General features: G+C 37.7%; 1 non-coding gene across 1 annotated transcript; it reads right to left on the reverse strand.

Moving 5' to 3' along the window:
- Positions 1 to 23,408: 23,408 nt before the first annotated feature.
- On the reverse strand, positions 23,409 to 23,515 carry LOC122044692. The gene has a single exon (XR_006129712.1). It is a non-coding gene; the product is annotated as a small nucleolar RNA R71 (small nucleolar RNA).
- Between the last annotated feature and the right edge of the window lie 394 nt (positions 23,516 to 23,909).

Consider the following 23,909-nt stretch of genomic DNA (forward strand, 5'->3'; position numbering starts at 1 on the left):
GGAGCATTTTCTCTACCCCATAAATGGGTTAGAGAGTGTCAACTCTAAGTGAAAGGGTAGTTAACCCAATCATGAAGAAATTGACACTCAAGGAGCATTTTCAGGGTTTTTGTTAACCTTTGAAAATGAAATTGAATTATCATTTTACTCCTTGAAAGAGTAAAATGTGCCTAATGGTGAAAAATTGATTTTATCTTAAAATGACATAAATTGGGAAAACCTAGAGAAATACCAAGTTGGGATTTTGGTATTCTCTTAGAAATTTAAGGCAATCCGGGCCTTGATTTATGTGATTATTCTTGAGGAAAAATTGAATATGCCAACATTTGAGGATATGCTTAATTTTTAAGTGGCATAAACAAATCAAGAGAAACAGAAATGTCAATTTAGGTTTTGGCATTTCTTTGAAGCAATTGGGCAATCTAGGGTTTATGCTTTGGGATTAGCTAAGGGTTAAGGATATTTAGATAGATAATCTAGGTATATTTTAATTATGCAAAATCTTTCCATGATTGTTTGCCCATCATATGCCATGACATCATGTCTATTTTTGCATTCATGTTTTATTATGAAAAATATAAAAATATCATGTCATGTCATACATACATCATGTAATTATAGGAATCTTTTCTTTGAAAGTTAATTCATTTTGATGTATGCCATAGCATAATCATGCATTAAGTTTAATTCCTTGTAATTAAGGACAAATGACATTTAACAACACTTATTAACAAGTGACATCCTGGGTGGATATCTAATATCTCTAAAATGCCTAGATAGATATGCATGATCCCTAGAATAGGGCAAAACCAAATTTTACATCTCACAAAGACCTATAAGATGACTTGTATGTGTTTTGTCCACAATAGATACAAGTGAGATGTTAGGATGATGAACAAAACTCAACATGTTGATTTAGTGCATTCTCTTGAGTTTTAGGTTCATCAAAACACATAGTTATGTGTTTTCCCATCATTGGGAAAGCTAATGTACAAGTCATGTGCATTAAGCCCAAGGAATGTGATGGGATATTGGTTTTGAAAATTATTTTAAAAGACTTTTGGAAAACCTTGGTGAAGGCTATCTTTTGATAGTAATCACCATTGAATAGTTAGACACAAACTTGAAGAAAACGCTAAAGTTTTAGCAAGTTTTCAAGATTGTGTCAATCTTTGAAGATATGATATATTTTCATAGAAAACTATTTTTCCATGATAAAGTATGCCCTAAATAATGTCTACACGAAATTTCATGATTTTTGGATTTTTGTAGAATTTTCTAGGGGTTTCTGAAGTTGGCTGAATTTGAAATTCAGCAACTATCAGAGCTCCGATCGATCCATGGATCGATTCAGAAGGCAATTCTAGCGAGCAGAAGCTCTCTGGATCGATCAGCCGATCGATCCAAGAATACTGAATCGATCGGTGGATCGATTCAGCAGGGTTCAATCGATTGGAACCCAACTCCAATCGATCGAAGATGCTGATTTTGGCTGGGAAAGCTTATTTCTGCATTTTGAACCTATTTTAGTCTAGGTAACCATTCCAAACCCCTGAAAATATATTTGTATACATAAAAAGGGTGTTTTCGTGTGGAAAACAAGGATGGATTGGTTAAGGAAGGCTAAGTTGAAGTTTAGGTTGAGGTTTGTTTCAAATTTTGAATATTTGAACGTCAAAACTTCTAAAATTGGGTTTCCTAAAGTTTTGGGGATTCCAAGTCATTGTTGGTGCAATGACAGAAGTTACCACCATGTCTTTAGGGGGAGGGACTCTTTAAAGACATGAAAATTATTTTTCATGAACCTAGGAAGGTAGTCAACCTTCCGTTAAGAACATGCTCAAGGTTGAGCGTTTGAACTTTAATGGGGAGTGGATATCCTCATTATTCAAGTGGCTTCAAGTGGATAATGCTCAAGGATGGGCATTTGCCTACATTGGGGGAGAATGTAGAGTTAAGGTTAATGAAGGGTATGGGACCTTCATTATCGTGTTGGTCACAACGAGTGAAGTTGTGAACAACGATGAGCAACTCTTCAGGGAGAGAGTTTTCAACAATGGGGCATTTGTTGAAGAGTGCCCAAAATTGAGGCACGGGTTGATGTGTGCTCAAAGATGGTTTGATGTGTGCCAATAGGGGGAGAATGAAAGGGAGTAAGTTAGGTTTTCATTACCTAGAGGGAGTTTGCCCTCTTAGGGGGAGAATGAAGGGCTTAACTTATGTATTCATTACCTAGTGGCATGAAGAAGGTTTAGGCTATGGGATTAGCCTAACTTACATGTGGTATTGTAAGTGATAGTGTTGGTATTGTCAAACATCAAAAAGGGGGAGATTGTTGGTGCAACATCCCTCAGGTCAAGGTTGGTATTGTCAAACATCAAAAAGGGGGAGATTGTTGGTGCAACATCCCTCAGGTCAAGGTTGACCTGGTTGACCAAGCTTGAGTCTTGGTTTGGATTTCGATGTTTGACAATGCAAGGTTGATTGAAGAAGAGTCAAGTAGGTCAAGGATGACCGGATACTTGACTGGGAAAGTCCTGGTGAGTGAAGCCAGGTGAAAGACCTAGTGAGTGAAGCTAGACAATTAGGAAAGTCCTGGTGAGTGAAGCTAGGCAATTGGGAAAGTCCTGGTGAGTGAAGCCAGGTGAAAGACCTAGTGAGTGAAGCTAGGCAATTGGGAAAGTCCTGGTGAGTGAAGCCAGGTAAGAGAAATCCAAATGGGTCAAGGTATGACCAGACATTTGGTGAGAGTCCAAGTAGGTCAAAGGGATTGACCGGATACTTGGCACGAGAAAGAAAAGTCCAAGTAGGTGAGAGGGACTGACCGGATACTTAGCAAGAAGAGAAAAGTCCAAGTGGGTCAAAGGGATTGATCAGACACTTGGTGAGAGAGTCCTAGCCGGTCAAGGGTGACCGGATGCTAGGTCTTATGTACCAACAAGTCATGGTTGACTAGATGTTGGCTTAGGGGGCTTTAGACTTGGTTTTGGACAAAAACCAAGGTTTGGATTGATCCGTGGATTGATCCAGCAGGTTTGAATTGATCAGTGGATCGATCCAGCAGATCTAGATCGATCCGCCGATCGATCCGGTGAGTCCCCGCGAACAGAACCCCTCTAGATCGATCCGTGGATCGATCCAGAGGTCCCAATCGATCAGATCGATTGGGACGCTGCTGCTTCGCGCGATAAGCGCTGGATCGATCCGTGGATCGATCCAGGTATTTTTCCAGAGCACAGAGGCACTCTGGATCGATCCATGGATCGATCCAAAGCCTCCCCGATCGATTGGGAGCAATCCAATCGTTTGGGATTCGACCGTTGGCGTCGTTTATAGCTGTTGGCGTGCGATTTCTTCAGCATCTCTTCATAGATTCATTTCAGATCTTCACCAGCTCCTCCACAACTCTTCTCAAGCTCGAGATCGCTAGTTCTTGAAGGTTCTTGGAGGCTCTTCCAAGTCAAGAGGCGGATCAATGCAAGAAGAAGAAACTAGGGTTAGGGTTTATGCACTCATTGTAAGCTTGTAAGCTTGTATTTCTTTACTACCCTTTCTTCTTCTTGTATTGAGTTTTGTAGGGCTTCTCCGCCCTTGGTAGTTACCATAAAGGAGAGTTTCATTAGTGGAGGGTGTGTGCGTTGTGTGGATCCTTGGATTAGTCATCTCCCGTGGAGGTGGATACCAAGTAAAATCCAAGTGTTAGCGTGTTTGTATTTGTTTCTTTGTATTTTCGCTGCGCATACTTGAAGAAACAAGCAACGCCGAGCAACGAGCACGCGAAGAGCTATTCACCCCCCCTCTAGCTACTTTTCGGTCCTAACAATAAATGCTTGTTCCGGCCATCTTCTTGATCTTCGTGCTTCAGTCGGCGGTTAGTCCTTCTGTGGCGGTATGGCTTTGATACCAATTGTAGGTGTATCGGAGGCTAACAAGAGGGGGGTGAATTGCTTCAAAAAAAATACCCTCCTCAAGAATTTCAACTCAAAATAATGAGCAACAATAAAATAAATAAAGAAACAGACTCAGCGATTTACTTGATTACAACCAAGACGGTTGTTAATCCAAGATAGAAGAAAAGCGCTCGGAAAAGATCGCCTTCTCTGAAGACGGAGAAGCCTTTTACACAATGGAAAGCTCAGACAAGTTACTAGGAATGACTAAAGCGATGAAAGAACAATTGATGAATAATTCCTAACTCCAGGGGCTTTTATATAACCTCTGGAAATTCTATCTCGGAGGTCCAAGGCGCCTCCAATAGAGGTCCAAGGTGCCTCCAAGGGAGTGAGCGGATAGAACTCTATCCGCAGCGCAAACGGTCATTTTGACCAGATGAAGGTTCCTTCATCAAGCCTTGAAGGCGCCTTCAAGGTGAACGTGCCTTCAAGCCATGATGAAGGCGCCTTGAGCTACCTTTCCAGCTTGTTTTTGTTGGTTCTTCGGGCGGCGAAAACCGCTTTTTCGCGTCGCGGAAACCCCTAGTCACCCAAAGCCATGGATCTCGTGCAAAGATTCGTAAACAAAATTTTCGAAAAACCTTTTCTTGTACGAGTTTGTAAAAACTTTAGATCTACACTAAAGTTAAGATCATTACCCTTGTAGCGAAGCCCTTCACGTTCCCGCTTGTCCAAGATGTCGCCGGATCTCTAGTTGTCAAAGTAGACAACCTCTATATGTATCCACACGGACACAAGTAGAAGGAGATGACCAAAACACAAGGTGTGCTAGCACCAATGGAGTGTTCGGCCAAGGAATGGGAGAAGGAGAAGAGAGAGCACCCAAGGGAGAAGAAGAGTGAATGAATCAATGAGAGGAAAATCAAAAAACCCCTTAGCCATCAAGTGGCCGGCCACTCTAGGAGGTGTAACTCCCCCACATTAATTTCAATTAATGTGGAGACCATTAAGAGTTGTAACCCCCATGAGGTGGCACTCTAGGATGATGTGGATCAACACTATTGGTCCACATCTTGCCACCTCACTAAATGACATGGCAACAAGTGTAACCTTCTCATTTAATGTGGGACGGCCACATTAAATGCTATGGAGGCTTGTAACCTCCATGAGGTGGCACACATTGATGATGTGGAGCATTCCTATTGGTCCACATCTTGCCAACTCACTAGTGATGTGGCAAAAAGTCAAGTCAAACATGACTTTTTCTCTTCCTCTCAAATCAAGTCAAACTTGATCAAATCTCTCTCATGGTTGATCTAATCCAACCATATGATTCAAGCCAACTTAATATAATTAATCTAATTCATTAAATTAAGTTGATTTAATGAGTCATAATCTAAATTAGACTCATTGAATACATGAATAAACTTGAGTCCAACTCAATTAGCCCAATTTGGATTACTCTTAATCCAATATGATTCATCAAATGAATCTAATCCTCTTGGTTCATCATATGAACCAAATCTCCATCTAATTGTCCTTAGTGTGTGACCCTATAAGTTCTTGTAACGTTGGCAATGCCCTAAACCCATTTAGGAGCATAAGTAATGAGCGGTATCTAGCAACACATCATTACTACCCAAGTTACAAGAATGTCGAGATCCGACATCACCTTGTGTCTACTAATTGTGACTCCTCACAATATGTGACATTGTCCTTCTATCCTTGACATCTAGATTGATCAATGTGAGGCATAGACCGTGTCATCCTCTAATCAATCTAAATCTTGAACTCCAAGTAGACTCACTCGATCAAATGAGCTCAACATCTAATGTTGACTCATTTGGGCATGGCCATGCACTTCGTGGTCTAACTCTATCAAGAATATTAATGTCGCTCCCGTCATATGGGAGGGATAGACCCCATCTACATCACTCACATCCCTCTGCATAATTTATTACATACCCAGTAATCGCCTTTATAGTCCACCCTGTTACAGGTGACGTTTGACGAAACCAAAGTACATAACTCCTTATGTAGGGATCCATGGTCACTTCAGGTCAAAGGACTAATAGTCATACTAATAGCCACATGAGAAAGTGTATGACACTCATATAACGATCCATGATACTTTCTCATGGCGGGTCATTCAGTATACATTCTCTAATGCATACCCATGTGTCAGCTTGATATCTCTATATCCATGACTTGTGAGATCAAGTCATCGAGCTGACCTACATGCTAGTCTTATTGTATTAAAATTGTCCCTGAATGTTAATACTCGACTAGGAATGATTTAGAGTAGTGTTCCCTATATCATCTCACTATCGATTCAACTAATCGATTGATATAGGTATGAACCTTCTACTCAAGGACGCTATTATACTTAGTTTATTTGACACTAATACAAATAAGTATAATAACCAAACAAATGCCTTTATTAATATACAAGAATATGATACAATGAGTCCATACAATCATCAAATGATTGGCACTAGGGCTCTAACTAACAGTTTTCTTCTTTGCTTCAACTTCCAAAGTTCTGTCCTTTTGGGAGATTCCAGCCAACTGAAATAGGGCTCACCCGAACCCAATTTCCGGCCTTCTCCTCGAGTAGTCTTCCGACCCGGCTTAATGTCCCTCGAACACCGTGTATGTTCTTCTCACCCACTGGTGTACTCTTCCGTAGCTCTCTCATCCTTCGGATGCACCGAGCCCATCCGCTCCCTTCCCGTGTCGTCCTTCTCGCTAACTGCGTATTCCGCTCGACTTCCTGCACTCCTAAGCTCCTGCACACTCAGACACAGGGATCAAACACAAAGCAGGACCTAACCAACTTGGTTGATCACATTAAAAAAACCACGGGGTCTAACAACTTAAACCTTTGCTTGCCCTCAAGCAAAAACTGCATTTAAACTCATGTGGTTAAATAGTGCATCATAATCTCTAGCAAGTAAATCTAATCCTATCAAATGATTTCATTGGTGAGCAAGATACAAAAGTAGTTTGAGTATGTCCTAAGTAGTAGTCCTCCGTGCTCAGTGCGATAGTGACCTATGTTTATCAAGTATCAATCCCTAAGCCTAGTCAAGTCGTCATAAAACTGTGTTCCTTATACTTCTAGCGATAGGCACTTACCTGCCACATGCTTGGTTCATCCTTCTCAATCTACCCAAGGTCTCAAAGGTGTGCTAGATATCAAGATAAACATAGCAATTATTTCCCCAATAACCTAACTCAGTCTCAAAGGGGTAACTTACTAGTTTCCACCAATGACAATTATTTTTTATATCCCTTATTCATTTATTTTTTTTCATCATTTCATTTTTTAAGTGATTTCAATATGTAACACTTGTACACAAATGCATATAAATGCAAATGTTGGGAAATTTTGATTTTTCCAAATGAGCTGACATGATTTGAGCATCATCCAGTAACGAAAATATAGTTTGAGAAATCACCATAGAAATACTAGTACTAATTAAGTTTTATGAATCATGACTATTTTCAGAGTTATCTACCATCAAAACTAGGCAAAGTGTAAGAGATCCTAAAACAAGGTCAATACTTAAACTCTTAAAGTAAAAAGATTGCTGACTTTATACTATCATAGATAGAAAAATATAGATCACTAAACATACTAGCACCATAAGTAACACATAAATCACATAAAATCTAGAATAAACGTGCTAGTATTTTGCAATAAGGAACTAACAATCATGATATGATGAATGATGCAACTAGCAAAAATAAAATTTGATTATGCAAAAAGAAAAATACACTAAAAGCTAAACTAAACCTAATACATCTAATGCATCCCCCTAGACTTAAACTTTTCGTTGTCCTAATGAAAACTAAAAATAATGTGGAGGAGACTAAAAGTAAGAAAAGTTACCAAATGATGCATGCCAAATGCCCATGTCATTAACTTCTCCATCTTGTAATTGCACTCCTCCTAATCTTTGAGTCCCATAAAAGAAGATTGACAACAAAAATTAAGTAGAGGATACATGTTTATTATAAAGAAAGAAATGAAACTAGAAAGAACTAAATACATAAATGAAAACAAGGAAAATGAACTTGGGTTGCTTCCCAAGAAGCGCTTGTTTAAGGTCATTAGCTCGACCCCTTATTAGGCTCATCAAAATCATGATCTTGCCGGAGTGAGAAACTTCTAGACTTTTCTTCCAATGGCCCAAGTTAATATAAAGAGAGTTGTCATTATAAGAATAATGTAGTGTATCACCGCTCTCTTCATTTTCAACTCCTTAAAAGTCCTTTCCGGCGATCGGAGATGGTTCAGATTTAGCTTCCAATTATCATCCTCATGAAAACCTACACACCCAAAAGAAAAATATACCTTCCACATACATGTTAAATAAGTAAGAACTAGAACCATATTAAGTTTAGTTAAGCAGTTATAAGAAATGGAATCGCATCCAACAAATCAATCATAGGTACCTCTATAAAATTTTCTAAAAGATCATTAAGAATACTAACCTTGTAGTGCTGAGAAGTACCTGAAAGTTCTAAACAAGTGGATGTGACCTCTTCAAAATTTTGTAGTGGTTCTAGCTCTTGTTCAAGTGGTGGTGCCTCTAAAAGTAGTGATTCTTGGGGCTTTGCTTCCATTGCACAAGTCCCTACACATTTATCATCAACCGATTCCATTCTTACAAATTCCATAGTATCAATCAGTTGTGTGATCAAAGGAGGTGATTCTTGGGATGTTTCCTCCATAGTACATGCCCCTACACTTTTATCCACCACATCATCATCATAAGTAGTAAAGAGTCCACCAACATCAATATCATCAATAGAAAGATCAACAACTTTACTAGAAATTTGTAGTAATGTTTGTAAAGCTAGGATCCCCCATTGCACCATTAGCTCTTCATAATCTTGTGCTGTAGTCTTCATCTGATTAGGAGCAAAAGTATTTGTGTCTTGGTAGTCCTCCTAATCAGTCGGCTCATCTGATAGTAAATGATATGGTCCATCTAATGATGAGGCATCCTGATACTTTGACTGACTCTAATTTACTTGAGAAATATGCTCAACATTTTGCATGCAATTGTAGTCCAAATTTTGATGGTCCATCTAAATTGATTGTAATGTTGAGGCGGGTCAGAGATCTGTTGCTGGAATAATGATTGCTCACTCTGCTCTGGAATTAGCTGCCGTTGAAGGTTCTGAATTTGATGATCTCCCTAGTCATAGCCATAAAAATCAGGAACTTGCTTATATATATCTTGATGTTGAGATTGAACCAAATATTGAAGTTTCGGAGTATTAGCATATTTTTGGAAGAAGTGAAAAATAACAGCTGGATGAGATGTGCTACCACACACTGCATAAAGGAACTCAAATTCATCATCTTCTGAGTCATGATTTTTATAGATGGAAGATCTTTCTCTTGCATTTATGGGTATGAAAAATTCTCTTAAAGGCCTACTTGACATGCTAGTGCTCAAGATATCTAAAAAAAATCATAAGAAAAACCAAAAATGTAGAATTAAAGACAAGAAATAAAATGCATAATAAAAACTAGAAATAAAATGCAAAAAGAAAAAGAAAAATGTCTAGAATAACTCATATTCTAATCAACTAATATTAATTGAAAACCGTCCTCGACAACAGTGCCAAAAACATGTTACGAATCGCAAGTGCATGGTTTCATTGTCAGTAATAAAAGAATATCGAATCCAAAGGGACTATTGATTAATCACTTGTTAACTTCGCACGGCGAATTATCTAGACAAACGTAAGATTTATGGGAAAAGAGAGTAAGAGAGAAAGAGAAGAGGGAAGAGGGAAGAGAGAGAATGGATCTCAAGAGGGGTTGAGCTATGAGGATGGAGGATGATAGATTCTAGGATTTCGATTTCCTTGTAATACTAGGTGATGTTACATAGATTGCTTAATTTCTATCCTCTATGTTCTTGCTCTTGTAGGAAGTTAGATGCATTACCGACTCTCCCCTGCAGTGGATAAGCCGGCATGATCTCCTACTTCATGTCCTATGCTACTAAATGGAAGTGATTTCTATGAAGTCCGTTAGTGGGGCAACCCTGTCACGATGCCCCTCGGTCATACAACATAGAAACACACTAACACACAATTACATAGAAATAGAAATAGTGATTATGCATGATCCCCTACTTCCTTCAGGAGATTTGCTTCTCCTTTCAAGGTGATACCCTAGACGTCCATTAGCGGGGTAGCCCTATCACGACGCCCCTCAGTCATACGATCTAAGGTATTCCTCCTACGAGATTAACAATTCTATACGATCATTTGATAAAATATGCAAAATATATATATATAAATATAAATATATAAATATATATATATATATATATATAAGCTTCACACACACACTTTATCAAACATGAACAAGGCATTAACAAATCATTGAATAGAAACATGACAAATCTATATAGTTTTACATCACATATGCTTCCTACATCCTAGATCTGGAGATCAACTCCATTCAAAGGAAGAACAGCCTCAAAACATATAGTAAAGCATACTTACAACCCTAGATGTGAGAAGAAAGGGAAGAAGAGATGCTTGCTGATATTTCTGATGTCTTGGGGATGCCTCCTTGCTCCGGAGATGGATGGATCATCAAGGGATGGAGGTGAATGAAGCTCTAGGGTTTTCCCCTATGGGGAGAACCCTTCCCCAAGGAGAGGGAAGAAGTCCCAAACCCAAGATGAGTCAAAGAATCAGGATCTTGACCCTTTTATACCTCCTCCAAACTACCTAGGAAAATCAGGATTACAGGGGTCGGGTAAACCAGATTTTTCACCCTTACCAGATTTTCTGGTAATTCACCATGAACCAAAGTTATAGCTCTTGAAATTATCTTCAATTTGATACTTTGATTGAGCCCTGGCTCAAACTAAGCCGACAGTTATGGTGGTTCAAAGTTTTGTCTGCAGTTTGGGCGAAGGTTCAGATGAACCCGCGGTTGGGAAGCATGGCCGTGCCATTTAGCATGGGTATACAGTGCTATCTTTCTGTTGGATCTGAAGAAAAATTGTAGATCATGAAGTTAGTTATGTTTCAGTATAAAGAACAGCTCGAAACTCTAACAGAGCGCAAAGTTATGGCTATTTTATGATCGGTCTACAATAAGCCCAGAATTCAGCATAGCTCTGTTTTGGCATGGCATGACTCCATGTTCTTCGTCACACGACCGTATGGAATCCACATGGCCTCATCCGACTTCCTCACAGGTTGAGTCACACAGCCGTGTGGCTCACACGGCCATGACCTTCTTCTTCTCTGCCAAAGTCACACGGTCGTGACCTTCCTTGCCTTTGGAATGTTGGTACACCCGTGTGGGTCACACGACCGTGGTCTTCTTTATCTCTAGAACATTGACATGGTCATGCCATTTGGCACAGTCGTGTGCTGCCTGGCCATGGGGTAGTTGGCACGACCGTTTGGCTCACACGGTCGTGGCTTGATTTGCCTCTGGTGGGGGAGCACGGCCATGTGGGTCACACAGCCTTGGCTTGATTTCTTCCAAAGTTATTCTCATGTATGTTTTCGCTCCATTTTCACTTCAAATAGTGTCCTGACAATAAAAAAAGCAAAGAGCATATCTTCGAATAAAATATAATGGAAGTATGACATTATAAAGAAATAGGGTGCAGTAAACATAGATTATGCTCATGAAATATAAGTAGATGTGCATCCAAATATGCATAAAAGGGTATATAATCTATGCACATCAGTTGGTAGGTCAATTGTATAGATGTTCTTTTTTCCTAATTCCCTTAAGTGTAATTTTAGAATTCTTAACACTTTTAATTAAGCAATCAGAGTTTGAAAATGTGACTAAGTACCCTCAGTCGCATAATTGACTAATGCTAAGTAAGTTAAAATTCAATTGATCAGCCAATAAAACTTTTCGAATATAGAAATTGGAACTCAGTTGGATATTACCTGTTTCGATTACCTTAAGTGTTCCGTCGTTGCCGAATGCAACTGACCCTAGGTTTTAGAATTTCAGCTTAGTAAATTTCAATCTATCACTAGTCATGTGCCTGGAGCATTCACTATCTAACATCCATTGATCCAAATCTTTATGTTCCTACATATAAAGTATTTGATTTGGTTCATTTTGATGGATCAAAAGATAGTTTGATAGAAATCGACTCCTTAATATTCCATCTCACATAGTTTAGATGGTCAAACATATTATTTCTATGTGTGATTGTGAGATGATTTTGTGTTTAATTGAATTTATTCAGTCAATTAAGTTAAGTTAGGTTAAGAATTGGTTATATTGATTAGTTTTAGTTTATGTTAGTTTAATTAAGTTATATTAATTTAGAATTAAATTAGTTAAGATAAATTAATTAAGAAATTAAATTGAATAAATTTAAATAAGTTAAATTTAGTTAAGATTAATTAAGTTTAAGTCTAATTAGAAGTTTAATAAAATTTATTAGTTGATTGGGTTAATTAATTAATTAGTTAATTAATTGATTAGGTTAACAAGTTTATTAGGTTAATTAATTGATTAAGTTAATTAGTTAATTAGGTTAATTTATTGATTAGGTTAACTAGTTGATTAGGTTAATTAATTAATTAGGCTAATTAATTGATTAAGTTAATTAGTTAATTTGATTAATTAATTAGGTTAATTAATTAATTAATTGATTAATTAGGTCTAAATTTTACCTAACTCTATCTCACCTTTTTCTAAATTAGCAATCAGAGAACTTTATGGGTTGTTGTAAGATGGTTAGTTTTATCTTCAATTTAGGTTACAATCTAAGGATTGGTTTATATTTGAGTTAGACTCAGGTTTTAAAATAAACTAATTAAATATTTTGTTCGATGATTGACTTCCAGGCTGTGGTGAGAGACTAGGCCTTCTTGGGTATGGGATCATCCATCACTTCTAGACAAAGCCTTTCAAAGAAATTAAATATTTAATTTCCTTACAATAACTCCTAGGTCTAACTGATCAAGTGTAAATCAAGCCTAGGTCCTTATCTAGTCTAGTGTAAGCATGCATAAGGAAAGCAGTAAGACAAGCATCAAACAAGTTTATTTAAAAATAGTTTTTTTATTGGCTCCCCCTAGATCATAGCCTTGATAAGGTCTATCAAGGTAATGGATTTGATCCTTGGGAACCCAATATTGTCCAAGTCCAACTTGATTAATCAAGTTCAACTTGGGGACCCATGCTTGGACTAAGTTTCTATTAGCTTTATTTACAAGTGATAAATAAGATCTATACTTTTGTTTAGCCTTAAACCCAAGTCTGGATCGGTTGTAAATGGCTCTTTGTTTTCCAAGAATTAGGTACAAGCTCTTGGAACCCAAAGTGAACAGTTCTAACGTGTTTTTAAGTTCTTTGACTTGAGTTTTCAAATTAAAATTTTCTTCCTCAAGTTGTTAGACTTGAGTTGAACTTCTAATTTGAACTAGCTGAGTCAAAGGACTCAAATTAGTCTCCTCCTTAAGGATTATTACTTCCTTTTAGAGTGACTTGACTTAGAGGTTGGATTTTGCTAACCTACGCATAAGATAATTGACTAAATTATGAAGTTTAGTAAATTGATAATTTCTTACAGTGGAGTTAGGCCCTTCGGAAACAGATATGGATCCATGGCTTCGCTCGGACTCGATTTCCAATTCACTCTCAGTTTTTGATTCTTCAAGTTGTTTCTGGGTCGTAAGCGCGAAGAAGCTCGTCTATTCGAGCTCTTCATCGGAGTCTTCTGAAGAAGACTCATCCCATGTTGCATGCATCACTTTCTTCTGCCTTTGCTTCTTTGCTTCCTTTTGGTTTGGGCAGTTGACCTTGATATGTCCCTTTTGGTTGCAGCTGTAACAGGTTACATCGAGCTTCACTTTTGGACTAGATTGTACCTTCTTGGACTGGATCACCTTCTTGATGTCCTTCTTGTTGAACCCTTTCTTCTTTTTTTAGAGTTTGTGTACTAGGTTGACGATCTTGGCTGTGATCTCATCGTCGTCATCTTCAGAGTCTGATTCCTCTTCGGACTTAGGATCGATTCTGCGCTTAGCTTTTGGTTCCCGGGTTCTACTCGTACCTGCAATCAAAGCAATGCCTTTCTCGGTCGAGTGTGCATTAATCTATTCATGTAACTCAAATTCAGAAAAAAAAGTTCATCTAATTTAATTGATGACAAATCCATAGATACTTTGTAGGCATCTACCATTGATGCCCTCAATGTATTCCTCGGAAACGTATTTAGTGTGTACCTAATTGCGTCTCGATTCTCCACCTTCTGTTAGATTCCATGAAGATCGTTCAACAGATCTTGAATCCGCGTGTGAAGTTGGCTAGTCGTCCCATCTTCCTGCATTTTTAGGTTATATAACTTATTTAAAATCAAATCTCTTTTACTTACTTTAGTATCGGAAGTCCCTTCATGCAGCTCGATTAGTTTTTCCCACAGCTCTTTCGCACTTGAGAATGGGCCAACTCTGTTTAGTTCTTCTTTTGTTCAAGCCGCATTCTAGGGTGCAGGTTGCTTTAGCGTCAGCTTCAATCATCTTTATTAAGATAGTATCCCAGTTCACGCATGATACTGGTTTTCCAGCGTCGTCTCATGGAAGCTCGAGACCAGTTTGGATAATAATCCTATAAGGCCTCACAAAACTAAGGGATTTATTGGTGAAATTTCCTAAGGGCACACGAGCTAAGTAAGGGGTTAAATTTATATAATTTCTATGAAATTGAAGAAAATTTTCTACCTAAATTTTAAAATAAATCTCGTATAAGACAACAGGATAGAAGTAAGGAATTTAATGGAGGGGATTAGTTTAATTAGTTTAAGTTGAAGCAATTGGGGGATTAATTTTAAGTAGCTTATGTTGATGCAAATAAATATCTAGTTACTGTGTCGATTCTTTCCTCTCAACCTCACTCGCTGCTCTCCGAAGAAAAATCGTCACCTCTATTCTTGTTATCTTCGTCGGCGCGACGGAGCGACGAATCCCTATGCCCAAGCTTCGGTCAAGCGGTGCACAGTGCATCCCATTTCCAATAGGGGCATCAGAGAAGGAAGGCAAGTACATTCCGATTTTGTGGGTATGAGATTCGGATGGTATGGATTATGCGATAGGTGTGGTTTTTAGGTTTATTTCAGATGATGGTCGACTTTGTTGAGATGCGATTTGGAGATTTGGAGATGTTCTTGTTCATTCCTACTCATTCTTGTGGATTCAGAAATTTCATAAGAATGTCTGTTCTATTGGGTTATTCAGGCTGATTTGGGTTTTTTTGATGGTTATTCGGCTACTTCCAGGTTTCTCTTCTCTTATGTATGGTTAGGGATTTCAGAGAATCACATGATTTTAAAAATCTTTCTTTTCTTTTGAAATCGAGTTCGCAATGAAAGAATTATACTAAGTAATCAAGAAAACAATATGAGAAAGCAAACACAAGTATTTTACTTAGTTTGGAGCCTTTAGCGCATCCTACTCTATGACCCAGGTCCTTTGAACCTTTTCGATGGGTAATCCACTAATATCAATCAAGTAATTACAATAAGATAGAAAGATAAAGTGAAAAAATACAATTACACCAACAAGCAAAGGTAGAATCTTGAATATTGGTTGTTGGAGCAACCTTTCGATGTCATAGGAGTCTTCTCAGAGCAATACATGAGCATGAAAGTCAGAGTGAATGATATCCTAAAGCTTCTGGTCAAAGCCCCTTTTATAGGCCTATTCCAGGCACCCGGACCACCACCGGGGGCCTCCAATGAGGCCCCTTTTCAGCTAACTTGCAATTGTGATTTCTTGTAAAATATGTTAGTTCAAGCAACAAAAATTACCCTACAAAATAGGGTTAGCACATTAAAAAAATATATTCAATTTTTGACTTAGATCCTGTCTTCCCATGATTAGGATTTAGTCATGGTCTCAGCTTAGACATCCAAAATGACTCTAAGCTGAACTACGCCTAGAGTCCCACCGAGACTCGTCCTCACCGGATCTCTCTTGTCTATTGACTTACCTTCACTTACCATTTGTAGTAACTTGACTTGCCTTTTAACCCACTAGGTCTTCCTGCCAGTTGTCAGGTTCATAGACCTTATTGGATTTCGGCCAGATGTCATGTTCCACAGACCAAGCTAGACTTCCCTGCCAGATATCAGGTCAATCCTTAACCTATTTGAATTTCATGCCAATTATCAAGTCATCAGACCTAACTGGGTTTCAGCTTAATGTCAGGTCCTCTAGACCTATCAATTCTTCCACATTTAGTAAAGAGGTTAGATAAACATAACACCTAATTTTAATCTATTTGTCATTCATTAAAACTTAAGTTTGACCATTGGTAATTACTGCATCAACACCACTAACCTTCATGTACATGCAGGTTTCATCTAGATTTTGTGAGAAATCAAACCTTTTGATTATCTCATCAAAATCGATATTCCAACTCATAGATGCTTGCTTTAATGCATAAGTGGACTATTGAAGCTTACATACTCTATTTTTGTCAACAAATATGAAACTTTCAGGTTGTATCATATACACATACTTGAATGTATTTCTATTAAGGAAAATTATTTTTCACATCTATTTGTCATACCCATAATCATGATGAGCTACTATGGGCAGAAGTATTCGAATGAATTTAAGCATGACTACTAGTGAGAAGGTTTCGTCATAGTCAATACTATATTTTTAACTATAGCTTTTCTACACCAATCTTGCTTTGTAGATAATTAAATTACCATCCATATCAGTTTTTTCTTCTTGAAAATCCCACTTGCACCCAATAGGTACTAGACCTTCAACCATGAGTCCACCAAGTTCTAAAATTGATTTTTATACATGGAATATATTTCTAATTTCATGGCTTTCAACCATGAGTCCCTTTCTGAACTTTTCAGAACATCTTCATAACTAGTAGGCTCCTCATCCTCAATGAGTAACATATCTTTTGATTCACTTATGAGAAATCTATATCTCTTAGGAATTAGACTTGTCCTACTATATCTATGAAGAGATGGTGTATCAACAGGTTCAGCTGTTATCTCATCTCAATGAGTCATCAACAGTGATTCTTGATTAGGCATCTCTTCTATGTCTATTAGAGTTACTTGAACTACTCTTAGTTCAACCTTACTCCCACTATTTTCCTACAAGAGAAAATATTTCTCTAGGAATACAATATGCCTTGAAATAAACACATTTTGTTCTAAGTAATGATATAATTGGTAATATCTAGTTCCCTTAGGATATCCAATAAATAGAGATCTAACTTATCTGATGCAGTCCTCTTCACATAAGTAGAACAACCTCATATCTTCAAATAAGATAGGTGAGGTTTCTTACTTGTCAATTTCTCAAATGGAGTAATAAAAACCGTCTTGCTCGGGACTCAGTTTAGCAAGTAAATTATAACGACCCGACCAATCGGCCCCTTGGGCGGCCACAATGGCGGCCCATTAGGCGGCCCCTTGGCTGTCCCTTGGGCGGCCACAAAGGCGGCCCAACTGGCGACCCCTTATGTCATCGACCGACAACCCTCGGGCGTGTGTCGTTACTTATAAGTTCTTCCCACCCCTGGCCAGGCGCTCACTTGGCTATCAGGATTTATAAACTCTAGTACTTATCCTAGAGGTCTAGAGTTTGAATCCTGGGGAAGGCAAAAATCCACTGGCCAGGGGTGGGAAGAACTTGTAAGTAACGGCACACACCCGAGGGTCGTCGGTCGACGACATAAGGGGTCGCCAGTTGGGCCACCAGTTGGGCCGCCAAATGGGATCCGACCCCTTGGCCCCTTGGGCAGCCACAATGGTGGCCCATTAGGCGGCCCCTTGGCGGTCCCTTGGGCAGCCACAATGGCGGCCCAACTGGTGACCCCTTATGTCGTCGACAGATGACCCTCGGGCGTGTGTCGTTACTCACAAGTTCTTCACACCCCTGGCCAGTGGATTTTTGCCTTCCCCAGGATTCAAACTCTAGACCTCCAGGATAAGTACTAGAGTTTATGAATCCTGGTAGCCAAGTGAGTACCGCTCACTTGGCTACTAGGATTCATAAACTCTAGTACTTATCCTAGAGGTCTAGAGTTCAAATCCTGGGAAGGTAAAAATCCACTGACCAGGGGTGGTTAGAACTTTTGAGTAACGTCACACGCCCGAGGGTCATCGGTCGACGACATAAGGGGTCGCCAGTTGGTCCGCCATTGTGGCCGCCCAAGGAACCGCCAAGGGGCCGCCATTGTGATCGCCCAAGGGGCCGAGGGGTTGGGTCGTTACAATAAATTTATGAATCCCTTGGCTATCAGGATTCATAAACTCTAGTACTTAGCCTAGAGGTCTAGAGTTTGAATCCTGGGGAAGACAAAAATCCACTGGCTAGGGGTGGGAAGACCTAGTGAGTATCGGCAAGACCGAGGGTCATCGGTCGACTACATAAGGGATCGCCAGTTGGGCTGCTAGTTGAGCCGCCCAAGGGACCGCCAAGGGGTCGCCAAATGGGTCGCCAGTTAGGCCGCCCAAGGGGCCGGGTCGTTACATAAATAGTTGTCTCGAGTGTGTAACCCCATAAGGATTTGGGAAGACTCGCATGATTCATCATTGACCTAACCATGTCCAATAATGTTTGGTTTCACCTTCCAGACACACCATTATTTTGTGATGTATAAGGCGGAGTCCTTTGTGACAATATCCCATTGTCTCTGAGATAATCTTGAAACTCTTAGTTTAATTATTCACCACCTTAATTGGATTGAAGTATTTTAAACCTTTGCCAAGATGATTTTCTACTTCATGTCTAAATTCTTTAAACTTTTCAAAGCCCTAGGACTTGTATTTAAATAAATACTCATACCCAAATCATGAGTGATCATCGATGAAGGTGATGAAGTAGCTATAACCTCCTAGAGGATAAGTTGACATAGGTCCACATACATTAGTATGTATAAGGCTCAATATACCATTCTCTCATTCATCTTTTCTTTAAAAGGTAACTTATTCATCTTGCCTTTAAAGCATGAAGTGCGTTTATCATATGAATCAAATTCAAATGATTCTAACATTTCACACTTATGTAATTCAGACATGAATTTCTCACTTATATGGGCAAAGTAACAATGCCATGTGTAGGGGGCTAATTGATCATCTCGTCGTCTACTATTGTTTAGGCCACTTATGTGATTACATATATGTGAGGCACACTCGATATCCAATACTAAATGTTTGAAGAAATAGTATTCAATCTTAAAGATATCTAAGTGAGATAGGGCATTGAATGCCTTTCTCTTCTTTATGCACTCAAGATAAATCTTGTTATTTCTTCTCCAATGTTCCATCTTACTATAATGGTAATGTCGATCCTTTGGAGTCAGTTCTTCTTTCTTGGCCTTGAGAGCAATACTCAAGTTGCAAAGGCAATCCAAGAAGTTCGTCCAGGTTAATTTGTTCATTTCCAAAGTTGAGCACAAATTCAAAGAAAATATTTTTGATTCTCATAAACTAGAAATACATAATTGAGCAAACATGAGAGAAATTTTTTACGATGTAAATGTAAACAATTTACATACATTTAAAAATCTTACTTATTTATCAAATTGAAGATCCCTTATTTTGAATTTGGGAGATTGTAGGTTTTCTCCAAGTAAGTTGATATCTACTATAGATAAGAACAAGCTTGGAGTGAGTCCAACAAGTCATTCTTAGCTACAGTGGTAGGTATAACATATACTGATCATGTATTACTTATACATAACTATTACATTATGCTGTGAACTAATTGAATATTCGCATAAATATTGGGATGTTAACGCATTAACAAGTATACATCATATGTATATCACCCAACTTCACCTCTATCCATATTAACCTTGGAGTGAGTCCAGCAAGCTAATAATTTAAGATAAAGTTAACCCGTTAATCATTAGATCATATCTTAATGGTTCAAACATATCTAATTTCAGGTGAACTTGGAGTGAGTCCAATAACCCAAACAAGAAATTAGACTCTGGTTCTCACCATATTAAGAAAAGGTGTAAACTTTAATATTTTTGCGTAAGGGTTTTAGGTCTCAATGTAATCATACAAATGCACTATCTAAATGACATTATACGTATGATATAAATGATGACATAACACATCGCACGCATGACATAAATACATTAATCCTTGATGTATCTACATGACATACAATATGACATGACATTCATTTTGTCAAAGTTGTCATAATTTTATTTAAAAATAAAATATGATAAGAAATTGATTTTCAAAAATCAAGATCTCTTAATTAAATTAGAAAATAATTTCTAAATTCAATTACATATTTTATTTAGGAACTTACTCTCAATTAAAAATATAATTAATTAGGAATCTTTCCAAATAAGAATTTCTTAATAATTTTGGAATCTTTCCAAAATTAAATTTTATTAATCAAATTAAGAAAATTTCCAAAATTAGAATTACTAAAATAATTTTAGAATATTTCTAAAATTGAAATTTATAAAAATAATTTCATAACATTTCCAAAAAATTAAATTTCCTATTAATTTAGGAAACATTCAAAAATTGGAATTTCCAATTTTTTTTGGAATATTTCCAAAATTAAATTTATGGCCACCTACAACTCATAAAATAATTTTACGATTATGTTGAAGTACAAGTTAGCTCTAATGCAACTTGTAGGGGATTTTCGACGTGTGTAAATGATATGTTTCAAAAACACCGAACGGAAGTAGTAAATAATTTCTAAATTATGACATAGCACATCAAAACTACAAGGGCATGCACAGGTGCCAGACATTACCACATAATAAAATTTTACGGCAACTTAATTATACCTACGGGCTCATTTTGAATCTTGAAGAAAGTGTTTGTTAGCCTTGCAAGGCTAACCTTTATCGGAATCAGTGAGCAAGTAAAACGAGGTTTTCCTCTACTCGTATTCATGCCAAGCTTTTGTCAAGACAGCTTCCAAAGCCAAGAGTCATGTCTCTGTCTTCGGTACTAGTCGACGATCGAAAATAAGTCAATTCGAGAGAGGATCCCTTTAACATTTTGGTATCCGACGGTGATATGTATAGATTATATATATTTTTATGTATTATTTGACGCACATTCACTACATTTCTTGATTATGATTTACATTATCATATTCTATTTTATCATTTTATCAGTATGATTACTCATTTTATTTAGAGAACTTCTTTTTGTATGGTTTCATTGATAGGACACATTTTGGAGCTAAAACAGAGCAGAAATGAACATCGGAGTAGTTTTGGAAGAAAATCATCAAATATGGTCGTGCCCCTTAGCATGACTGTGTTTCATCAAGATGACATGGCCATGCATTGAGGCACGACCGTGTCTCCCATGAGTCGATCTAAGGCATTTATAGTAGAACCCATGGGTAGGCTGCGCCTCGCTCTAGCAGAGCCAACATTGGAGTCGTGTCTTTTGACATGGCCCGTGCCTTATTTCTAGGATTTCACACTGGCAAGCCATGCCCTGAGGCATGGCCATGCCTGCTCTGGTTATGCTTTACATGGCCAGACCATGCTTTACACGGTTAGGCCATGCTTTAAGGCAAGACCATGTGATGGTTGTGCCAATTTGTGGTTGTGCCTTACATGGCTAGGCTGCACCATGAGGCATGACCGTGTGGCGAATAGGCAAGGGGCATACCCCATGCATATAAGAGGGGGTTTTTCTTCCCTTTTAAATCATCTTTTGGTTTAGGGTCTCCACCCTTTTCGTTGGGGAAGGGTTTTCCTCTCTAGGAGAAATCCTAGAGCTACCATCTTCATCCTCTTGATGATCCATCCTCCTCCTGAGCAAGGTAACACCTCCAACAATGCCGAAATTCCTTGATAAGCATTTCTCTTCTCTTTATTTCATATATTGAGTTGTAGAATGTTATTTCTTTGTCTATTGGTTGTGTCTTCCTTCTCGATAGAATATATTCTCCCAATCTAAGATGTATGGAGTAATTATTATATGATGATAATTTATGAACTATGTATTTGGTCATTTCCCTATTCTATGATATATTTATAACTTGTTCTATTATATTGCGCCTTATTCATGTTTGACAAAATGTATGTATGGTAAATGCATCTAGATATACATGATTGATCACCATGTAGAGAAAATATTTTGGATTGTATGACCGGGTCTGTGACAAAGGATATCCCTTTTATCAGACTTTCAAGGGCATCACTTGAAATAGTAGTCACCCTTTTATAAGGGATTGACTAAATAAGTTTTCCCAACTTAATGTTAGGAAGTGACTTATGTAATCTAGACTGTATAATCGGGGGACCCTTAGTGACAGAGGGTATCCCTTTAATTGGACTTTCTATGTTACCTTTTTTACTTAGTAGTATTAATCGAATGTTATAAAGTAATTGAGATAATTTTAGAAATTGTATGACTGGGGGGCCCTAGGGTATCCCTTTAACCAGACTTTCTAGGGTTCCTTCTTTACTTAATGGGTTAAATATTGGTGTAAACTCTCTAGTACAATCTATGCAGGGTCATACCAATATTTGGTTAGAAACTTTACAAGAATATAAGTATCGAGGTAAGGTGATGAACAACTTATAGGGATATTAATTAGCATTATAGTGAAATCGAAATCTTAGAATCATCTCTAGTACCATTCATTCACCCTTGCTCACTTTCTCTCTCTCTCTCCTAACTCTCTCTCTCTCAACTCTCTTTCCCTCTCTCTTGTTCTCTTGCACTCGTAAAACTAACTATTGATCATCTAAATAACTTCTTTTGCTAAATCGACTAGTGCTTAATCAACAGTCCCTATAGGATCAATATTTTTATTACTTTATGATAATTCCATGCACTTCGGGATTAACAACAAGTTTTTAGCACCATTGTTAAGGATTATTTTTTATTAAAATTAGTTGACTAGCGATTTAGTTACTCTAGATATTTTTCTTTTGTTAATACATTATGCATTTTTGTTTCTTGTCTTTAATTATTCTTTTTCTTTCTTACTGTTTAAATTCTACATACCTATAGTTTTTAATATTTTTGTTTAGTAGGTGATTGTGTTTGTTTCCAAAAACATAATAAGTATTTTCTATATAATGAGTTCTAGTTCAACAAGGATGTTGGGTTCAACTAGCATTGATGATAGTAACACACCTTTGAGAGCTTTTTCCACACCCATAATTGGAAGAGTGAGATCTTCCATTGTACAACCTTCGATTGATATAAAAAACTTTGAATTTCATCCAGGATTGATTGCTCTAATACAAAAAAAAAGCAATTTGGAGGAGCAATCAAGGAGGACCTATATTCACACTTATAGAACTTTATCTACTATTGCAATACCATAATCTTAAACCATATTTATAGTGATGCTATCAAGCTATGGGGATTCCCTTTCTCCCTAAAGGATAAAGCTAAGATTTGGTGGCATTATCTTCCTTCGGAAAGCATCATAACATGGGAAGAGCTACAACTATGTTTTCTGAACGAGTATTTACCACCGAGCAAAACTGACAAACTAAGGAAACAAATCATGAGTTTTGTATAGATAGATGAGGAATCATTGTGCTTGGCACAAGAGAGATTTCAAGGTCTGTTGCATGAGTGCCCTCATCATGGCTTGAAAGAATAGCTGATAATCCATATATTCTATGATGGAATATCTTTCTTATATAAGACTCTATTAGATTTAGCTACAGGTAGTTCTTTGATGAATAAAAACCTAGATGAAGTATATGAATTTATTGATGATGTGATATATAACCTTTATGATTGGCTAGTGATAAGTGTGAAGAATATAAGGTTTTCATATTATTTTCATGCTATATTTGACCTAGTTTTGCATGTTTGATTTGTGATATTTTAACTCTATGTTTCATTTTCGTACTTTATTACTCCTAACTACTGCTCTCGTGTATTTTATTGACAAGGACATGAATTAGAGTGAAATTGGAGGAAGGAGATCAAGTTTGGAGACTCCATGATCAGACACGGGTGCTCGTGCCTAGCGGCAAGG

The sequence above is a fragment of the Zingiber officinale genome, chromosome 2A (assembly GCF_018446385.1).
Source record: "Zingiber officinale cultivar Zhangliang chromosome 2A, Zo_v1.1, whole genome shotgun sequence".
NCBI classification, from domain to species: domain Eukaryota; kingdom Viridiplantae; phylum Streptophyta; class Magnoliopsida; order Zingiberales; family Zingiberaceae; genus Zingiber; species Zingiber officinale.